This window comes from Panicum virgatum, chromosome 4N (genome assembly GCF_016808335.1).
Source record: "Panicum virgatum strain AP13 chromosome 4N, P.virgatum_v5, whole genome shotgun sequence".
NCBI classification, from domain to species: Eukaryota; Viridiplantae; Streptophyta; class Magnoliopsida; order Poales; family Poaceae; genus Panicum; species Panicum virgatum.
In genome coordinates this window covers 18761004-18771083 of record NC_053148.1, presented here as the reverse complement: position 1 = coordinate 18771083, position 10080 = coordinate 18761004, and positions in this window count along the sequence as shown.

Sequence of the window (10080 nt, the reverse complement as noted above, 5' to 3'; positions counted from 1 at the left end):
AAAAATAGTAAAAATGCAAACTCAACTAATCTGGAATCCTTGTAACAAGATCTACAAGTTTTGTAACAGTGAAGTCTGCAGAAACTCTACCAAATTTAATCTAGGAAAAAGAATAAGAAAATCAACCCATGCATGTTCAGGAAGTTCCACTCAACAAACAACATTGATTTTTGAATATATTACCACTGATGGAATATTAAGCTCACAGTAAAAAGATGGCACCCAACCAAAATAGTTATCATGTTGGAACAATAAAGATTCTTTAATCTGTTGTTGACTTTCAGGATTTAATACTGGAAAACATATACCTAAACTTGCTCTGGAATTTCTACTGCATGCATGTGTAACTGAAACCTTGTTAATCCATAAATTTCAGATTTATTAGAGTTCTTTTGCTATATACCATGTGTAATGCTTGTTTAATCAACTTAATTGTTCATATATAGTTTTTATGCTCAAAAAAATCTATATTTATTTCTGAAGTCTCATTTTAGTTTTGTGATCCTGCCTGAAAATTTTGAGCTACAGTTACTGAGTTTTTCTTTAGTTAAAAATCATGCTTAGCATCTCATGGTTAGATTTACCATTTTTGTTCTGAGTAAACTAGGCTGTATCTGATCAAGATTTTTGGAAATGTTCTTAGTTAGAGTTTATACTCACTATAATAAAAAGTTCACATGTAGTACTGATTAAATGAACTTTGAAAAATTTATGCTAACTCATGAAAAGTTAAATGCATAACTAATTTATCTTGTTGTTATGAAGCTATATAATTTTTATGGGATATCTTTAGCTCATGGCTAGGCTCTGGTAAACATTTGAGAACCATATTCCTAGTATAACTCTCGGTAGAATTCATCTTATTTAATAGCTTGATAAGTTTGTTCATTTTGTCACCTCTGATGTATAATTATATAAAATCTGGTAAAATTACAATATTGAGTAGATGCTTTGTAGATGCTCCCGTAAAATTTGTAGCACCAGAACCCATGTCATACGTTCTGTGCAAAAAGGTGAAGTAACTAGAGTAATCTACTTTCATGAATAGTTATGGTAAATTGCTTTATGATTAGATGCAGAAATTTATACCATAGATGCTAAAGTTTGGGACCTGTGCTACTTTAATTTTTCATCACTAGCTCCTGAGTAGATTTGTTGTTATGAAATAGTGAAAGCATGCTATGTTTTAATGATAAAATGAAAACCAAAGCCCACACTCATTCATGAAGAAACATAGTTGTGTTTACTACTCTATAAATGACTGCCCATGAAATGAAATGTTAAGAGCATCACTGAATTAACTTTTGTTGAACTACAACTTTATCGTGAAGGAAAGAAATCGTTATCCATGAGTAACTCATAATCTTGCATTGCATATAGAAGTGGTTAATCTTGCTGACGGAGAATACGAGCTGGTGCCCGCGGACTCTCGTGTTGACCAGGAAGTTAATTTGAACTGTGCTAGCGTAGCTCACGACCTGGGCCAAGCCCCAGAGGTTTTTCTACCTGACAGTGCGCAAGAAGGCAAGCCCCGGTGCATAATCCCACTATTTTCTGAGTTATTATTCATCTAGCTATTTATAATGTGTTGTAATAATTTTATTTCTGCATTTAAGTTTTCTAGGCGTTGATCGAAAACCGTAGATGCATGATCCCTAGGTACCTATGTTTGATACCCGGATCTTTTTATCGACTAGTTGCCATGCTAATTAGGTACGGTAGAAGTCGAGGGGTTTCTTGCCTCTCGCGAGCAAATAGGAATTTTACTGACTTTAATTCCTGCTGAAACTTAGAACGGTTAATCTAACTAGAAGATGGCTAGATAAAATCTGAGAATAAGGACCAACTCTTAGTGGCATTTTTTTTCTCTACAAAACAAACCCCACCAACAAAAAAGCCTTGCATGTCTAGTTATCGGACTATGTTATATCCGGTGACGGGTAAGTTGTGGCGGAACCACCCAAAACTACTGGGCCCGGGTGCACTGATCTTTGTTGCTAAGCAACTCTGACCCAATTTGGCACTCACCGGTAGTTCCTCGAGTGAAGCCTCGATAAAAGCCACGCTATTCCAGGATCAGCAGACAACACTCACACGAAGGTGAGCCCAGAGATTACAACACAGAACATTTCATACATCTCAGAGTGATTGCAGCGGAAAGAAAAATTTATTACAAACCATGTTCATAGTAGCAAAGTACTACGGAGTTCCAACTACTCAATTATTTAAGTCTCATGTTCAGCGGAAGTAGTAAAGATAACTAGCGAGATATTGTGACGCATTGGTAAAGCCCGTACGAATGCGTCACTCAGCGGGAGGGCGATTAGCACCAGCTGAAGGGCCATCCCACTCAACAGACCAACCCGGGGGCAGAGTACAAGGCCAAGTAAGACTCGCAAACAGATCCTCAAAGTTAGTACCTGAAAAACAGTGCCACAAGCAAGGCTGAGTATACTAATACTCAGCAAGACTGACCCGTCACCGGATATAACATAGTCCGATAACTAGACATGCAAGGCCTTTTGGGCTAGTGGGGTTTGTTTGCCAAAAATGCCACTAAATGTTGTTCCTTATTTCAGATTTTATTTAGCCATCTTCTAATTAGATTAACCATTCTAAGTTTGCATCCAACTCTACACAAACATGGTAGAGCAATCATTTAATCAACCAGCAGTATTATCATCATCATGTTCCACTTGTTACTCTATGTGACCGAAATCATTAAGCAATCTCATGCCGTGAGAGGCGGACGATTCCGAATCGAATTTCAACCTGGCCAGGGGAACCTAGACCACACGCATGGGGATCGACTTCGCTCCCGCCCACGCTACTTTTCCCCTTTCTTTCCAGTCCGTGGATCCGGCACACCCTCCCCGACTACAGAGTCCAACCACTCTGCACCCGTACGTCGCGACATAAAAATAAACCCTACTTCTACCAGGAGGGTGCGAGATCGTTCCACTCGCCGGTCCAATCAGGTACTTCAGCTTACCGATTACCATATTTCTCGGTATGTGGCTAGTACTTTCAAACGCTTAACGAAATGAGCCACACACCGCGACCTTAGCCATTTTTGACTACACCAGCGGGGTATCACAACTACACAACCCCGCCCGTTGTCCTTACATTTCAACAGGAATTAAAGTCAGTACAATTCCTATTTGCTCGCGAGAGGCAGGAAACCACTCGACTTCTACCGTACCTATTTAGCATGGCAACTAGTCGATAAAAAGATCCAGTATCAAACATAGGTTCCTAGGGATCATGCATCTACGGTTTTCGATCAACGCCTAGAAAACTTAAATACAGAAAACAAAATCTTACAATACATTAATAAACAGATAGCTGAATGATAATTCGGAAAATAGTGGGATTATGCTCCGGGGCTTGCCTTCTTGGGCACTGTCAGGCAGAAAAGCCTCTGGGGCTTGGCCCAGGTCTTGAGACAAGTTAGTACAATTCAGATTAACCTCCTGCTCCGCACGAGAGTCCGCGGGCACCAATTCGTAGTCACCGTCCGCGAGATTAACCGTTTCTATATGCAATGCAAGATTATGAGTTATTCATGGATAACAATTTCTTTCCTTCACGATAAAGTTGTAGTCCAACAAAAGTTACTTAGGTGCTGATTTCAACAGTTTATTTCATGGGCAAACGTTTATAGAGTAGTAAGCATAACTACGTTTATTCATGAATGAGAGGGGTTTTGGGTTTTCATTGTTTTTAATTTCAACACATAGCATGCTGACATTATTTCTTAACAACAAAACTACTTAACGAGCTAGTGATGAACACTAAAGTAACTCAGATCCAAACTTGAACATTCATGGTGTAAATTTCAGCATCTACCAAAAAGCAGAAACTATAACTATTCATGCAAAAGGGATTACTCTAGTTGCTTCATCTTTTTGTACAGAATGTTCAACATGGGTTCTGGTGCTACAATTTTTATGGGAGCAACTTCAAAGCATATACTCAGCACTGAAATTTTTCCAGATTTTATACACTTATACAGCAGAGGTGATAAAAAGAATAAAAACAGCAAGCCATTTACAAAGATTAATTCTACAGAAAGTTTTACTGAGGATTTGGTTCTCAAATTTTTACCAGAGACTATTCATGAGATAAACACACTCCAGAAAATTTTTCAAGATTTAACTCACTATGATAAATTAGTTATTCAGTTAACTTAGCATGAGTTTGCATAAATTTCTCAAGGTGCATTTGACCAGTATTGCATCTGAACTTTTTATTACAGGTAGAACATACTCTAAACAAGATCATGCCAAAAAATCATGACCAGAAACATTGTATATTGCTCAAAACAAAAAATAGTAAACCTAGCCCTAAGATGCTAAGCATGATTATTCCCCAAAGCAAAACTCATTAACTACACATCAAACTTTTTATAGGAACACAGAGCTAAAAAGAGACTTCAGAAATAATTATAGATTTTTCTGAGCATAAGAACTATATATGAGGAATTAAGTTGATTAAACAAGCATAAATCATGGTACATAGTGAATGAAGTCTAATAAATCTGAAATTTTGGGATTATCAGGGATCCAGTGGAACATGCATGCAGCAAAAATTCCAGAACAAGTTCATGTATGTGTTTTCCAGAATTAAATCGAGAATGCTAACAACAGATTAGAGAATCTTGATTATTCTAATATGGTAACTGGTTTGGTTGGGTGCCATCTTTTTACTGTGATCTTAATATTCCATTAGTGATAACATACCCAAAAATCAAGGTCATTTGATGAGCAGAACTTCATGAACATGTATAAGGTGGTTTTCTTATTCTTTTCCCTAGATTTAATTCGGTTGAGTTTCTGCAAACGTGAATGTTACAAAATTTGTAGATCTTGTTACAAGGAACCCAGATCAGTTGAGTTTGCATTTTTCTGATTTTTCTGTGATTTGTTTCGCATTTTAGGAGTTCACTGGTATACACTGAAAAACTTGCAGAAACACCCTTAAACGAAAAAAAGAAATTACAACCGGGTCCTTCGCCGGCCTTCTCCGCCGTGGCATCTTGCCGGTGGTGTTCTGCGGTGCAGGGCTTACCGGGGCTGCCACGGGGAGGCGCGTGGGAGAGAAAGGATCGAGGAACACCTACCCTGGTCGACGTTCGAGCGTTTGGTGCACGGTTTCGAGCTCGTCAGCGTTGATGGCGGGTCGGTTGTTCGGTTCGCCGGCGCTGGAGGTGAAGGAGGGCTCGGGGTAGGGGAACAAGGCGCGCACGAGCACCGCGTGAGCTCGTGGATGCTTCTAGGGTAGCTGTCGGGCTCGGTAACCTTCGGAGTTGGCCGGTCCGCGGTGAGCCCGAGCTCGCCGGCGGTGGCGCAAGAGGGGAACGGCGTCGGGAGGGGGTTTGGGTTCGATTCCGCGCGCGTGGAGGGTAACTAGGAGGTGGAGAAGCTTCTGCGGTGGTCGGAGGGGGCAATGTGGGGCTGGGCTAGCCGGTCCGCGAGAGCTGGATCTCGGCGGCCATGGCGGAGCGGCGGGAGGAAGAAGAAGGAGGAGAAGGGGCGCGACTGTGGAGTTCTGGGGGTTTTTATAGGCCAAAGAGCTCCTGTGTGAGGAATGGAGTGACTGGGGGCGGTTGATTTGGTCCTGGGCGGCTCGACGGCGAGCGGGCGGAGGAGGCAGCGGCGCTGCGCCGGCCGGGGTGTCGTGGCGGCTCGGGAGCGGCCTGGGACGCGTGTGCGCGCGAGGATGTGCCAAGGGGCGGGCCAGGTGGCGCGGAGAGGTTTCCCCGGGTCCATTTGGCCGTGGGCGCGCGGTGGACGAAGTCCACCGGCGGCGTACGGCGGGCGGCGCGAACAGAGCAGGCCGGGGGAGAGAGAGATGGAGATAAGGGCATAAATGTGATTTCTGAAATTCCAGGGACCTCTCGGTAATCTAAAATTATCTCCTATTTGGAGGGCTCAAATGGAAAAGTGTTGAATACCATTTTTGCATAACTTTTCAAGATCTACAACTTTTGTGTTATGCAAATTTTCATTTGAAACTCACATTTTGAACTATTGGTACATTTGCATATTTGCACAAAAGGACTTTAGTTTTATTCAGTTTTTGACTTGATTTTGGCTGAAGTTCAATTGAGCACATGTCAATTGAAACACCTCTCATGAGCCAACAAAAATTTTGTGCACATTTTTGAATTAAATTTTGAGTAGCTTTTCACCCTTTTTCTCTCTCCTTTCATTTCTTATGCAATAGTTGGTCTTTTATTTGTACCCTTCTCTTGAATTATTTTCCCAAATTTTTCTTTTAACTTTAATTAAGGTGTATTGATTGGATTTAAAAGTATTGACACCTGAGGTGTCACAACCTACCCCCCTTAAAAGGAATCTCGTCCCGAGATTGGATGATTGAATTGAGGTGGGGAAAATGATATACCTGAGGTAGAGCTAAGGAAACCCGGATAGTGTCGATTAAGATAATCCTCCGTCTCCCAAGTGGCTTCTTCTTCAGTGTGATGAGACCACTGAATTTTATATATCTTTACCACCTTTCGGCGAGTACCTCTCTCTTTTTGATCCAGAATTCTGAGTGGATATTCGGTATATGAGAGATCGGGCTCCACTAAAATTTCCTGTTGATCAATGATTTCCGTAGGAACTCGAACACATTTCTTAAGTTGGGATATGTGGAAAACATTATGGATGGCGGCAAGTCGTGAAGGAAGTCGCAAACGATAAGCCACGGGTCCACATTCTTCAATGATTTCATATGGCCCGACATAGCGAGGTGCGAGCTTACCCCTGACTCCGAAACGTTGAACGCCTCGAGTTGGGGATACTCGTAAATAAACGTGATTACCAACCATGAACTTCAAAGGATCCCTTCTTTTATCGAAATAACTCTTTTGCCGAGACTGGGCTGCTCGGAGATTTGCTTGTACTATTTTTACTTTCTCTTCAGCCTCGACCACTAATTCAGGTCCAAAGATTTGACGCTCTCCAGTCTGGGACCAACTCAAAGGGGTTCGACACCGTCGACCATACAAGGCCTCGAAGGGTGCCATCTTCAGACTGGCCTGATAGCTGTTATTATAAGAAAACTCCGCCAAGGATAAACATTTGTCCCAGTTCTTGTCATAATGGATGACACATGCTCGAAGCATATCTTCAAGAATTTGATTAACCCTTTCGGTCTGTCCGTCAGTCTGTGGATGGTAAGCTGAGCTTCGAATTAATTTAGTTCCGAGAGCCTCTTGGAGTTGCTCCCAAAACCTTGCCACAAACTGAGGACCACGATCCGATATAATTGTTTTGGGTATACCGTGTAGGCAGACAATCCGATCCATATAGATCTCAGCATATTTCTTGGCTCTATATTCAGTATGCACTGGAATAAAATGAGCAGTCTTTGTGAGCCTATCAACAATGACCCAAATGGAATCATGGTGCTGAGAAGTATTTGGTAAGCCCACAATGAAATCCATGCTGATATCTTCCCATTTCCAAGATGGAATTGGTAGAGGTTGGAGAGTTCCAGCAACTTTCAAGTGACTAGCCTTCACTCTCTGACAGGTGTCACATTCTGCGACATATTTGGCAATCTCTCTCTTCATGCGAGTCCACCAAAAATTTTGTCTGAGATCTTGGTACATCTTGGTGCTACCCGGATGAATAGAAAATTTAGAGAGATGTGCTTCGTCTAGGATTTGTTTCCGCAGATCAGGATTCTTGGGAACGACTAGGCGATCCTCGAACCACAAAATTCCTTTATGGTCCACTCGGAAACACTTATATTTATTTTCACCTTCTACTACCTGCTGCTTGATGATACCAACACTTTTGTCGTGTAATTGTGCCATGATGACCTGGTCATAGAGTGTCGGTTCCACCGAAATATGATTCAAAGAGCCCTGAGGAATAATTTCTAATTTCAGCCTTTGCATTTCAGCACACAATGTGTCATTATATGACTCCATTGAAAGGCAATTGCAGTGAACCTTGCGACTGAGCGCATCGGCTACCACATTAGCCTTGCCCGGATGATAATGAACCTCCAGGTCATAATCCTTGATTAATTCCAGCCATCTTCGTTGCCTCATATTCAGCTCACTTTGAGTGAAAATGTATTTGAGACTCTTATGGTCGGTATAGATATTGCAATGAGTGCCCATAAGATAATGTCTCCAAAGCTTGAGAGCATGAATAACGGCGGCTAGTTCAAGATCATGAGTGGGGTAATTTAGCTCGTGTGGCCGAAGAGCTCGGGAAGCATAAGCTATCACTCGATTGTCTTGCATTAGAACACAACCAAGACCAGTGCCTGAAGCATCACAATAAACATCGTATGGTTTATTGTTGTCAGGTTGAGCCAAGACTGGTGCAGTGGTTAGATGTGCTCTCAATGTATGGAATGCTTCATCACACTTTGTGTTCCATTTAAACTTGACATCTTTTCTTAGTAGTTCTGTCATGGGCTTAGCAATTCTGGAGAAGTCCGGAATAAATCTGCGGTAATACCCCGCCAAGCCGAGAAAACTGCGGATCTGATGAACTGAAGTAGGAGGCTTCCAGTCCATCACTTCTTGTACTTTGCTGGGATCAACTGAAATGCCTTCACTAGATATAGTGTGACCCAGAAATTTGACTGTGTCTAGCCAGAATTCGCACTTGGAGAATTTTGCGTACAGCTTATGATCTCTGAGACGTTGAAGAAAAATGCGCAGATGTTGCTCATGTTCCGCCTCGTTCTTGGAATAGATCAGAATGTCGTCGATAAAAACCACGACAAACTTGTCAAGTTCTGGCATGAATACCGAGTTCATGAGATACATAAAATAAGCCGGAGCATTTGTGAGACCGAAAGACATAACCAAGTACTCATAGAGACCATATCTGGTTGAGAAGGCGGTCTTGGGAATATCACAAGGCCGAATTTTAATTTGATGATAACCCGAACGAAGATCAATCTTGGAGAAGATCTTTGCTCCAGCCAATTGATCAAACAGTACATCAATGCGGGGAAGTGGATATTTATTTTTGATGGTCACCGCATTGAGAGGCCGGTAGTCAACACACAACCTCAGACTGTCATCCTTCTTCTTTACGAACAGTGCTGGGCAACCCCAAGGTGAAGCACTTGGGCGAATAAAACCCTTGTCCAGAAGTTCTTGCAGCTGGATTTTTAGTTCGGCTAATTCTTTAGGCGGCATTCGATACGGCCTTTTTGAAATAGGGGCTGTACCAGGCTGAAGTTCAATGATAAATTCGATATCCCGGTCTGGCGGCATACCAGGTAAATCGTCCGGAAACACATCTGCATATTCACGGACTACCGGAATATCTTCGAGACGAATATCTTTCATGGCATAGGCACAAGAGTTGTTGCATTGGTGATGAGGTAAATATAGAACCGAATGACCATGGGTTGGAGAATTTATTTCAACGGCTCGGGAAGAGATATCTAACATTACCCCATGTCTTTTCATCCAATCCATTCCCAGAATAATGTCCATGCCTTCTAGTGGCAACAAGATTAAAGTGGTAGGAACAGTTTTACTACCCAAACTAAGTGGCGCATTATTAACGATTTGGTTTGATGCAACTTTACCACCCGGAGTAGATATCATGAATGATCCTTTCGTGTGGCAAAAATCTAACCCAACACTTGCCCCGAATTTAGAACTAATGAAGCTATGAGATACACCAGAATCGAATAAGATAACTGCGGGGTGATGGTTTATAGAGAATGTACCCGACATGATTGGTGCTCCCTCGGGTAGTTCAGCAAGGTTGGTGAAGTTAAGTCGGCCCTGCCTGACTTGAATGGTTTGCCTCTTGCCCTTGTTCTGATCATTTCTGCGAGAAGCCTGCCCTTGGGATTGTCCCGCCTGGGGGCACATCTTGGCAAAGTGATCCGGACTCCCGCATCTGAAACAGCGGTTATTATTATCAGGGCGAGTGGCTGGCTGAGTATTCGGCCTAGGGCCGTTCTGCTACTGCTGAGGTGCAAATCGAGCTTGCTGAGGAAACCCGAATCGAGTCTGCTGCTGCTGTTGAGGAGGTCGAATAATCCAACGCCCTGGCTGAGGGACCTTCTGAGAGACTGCGG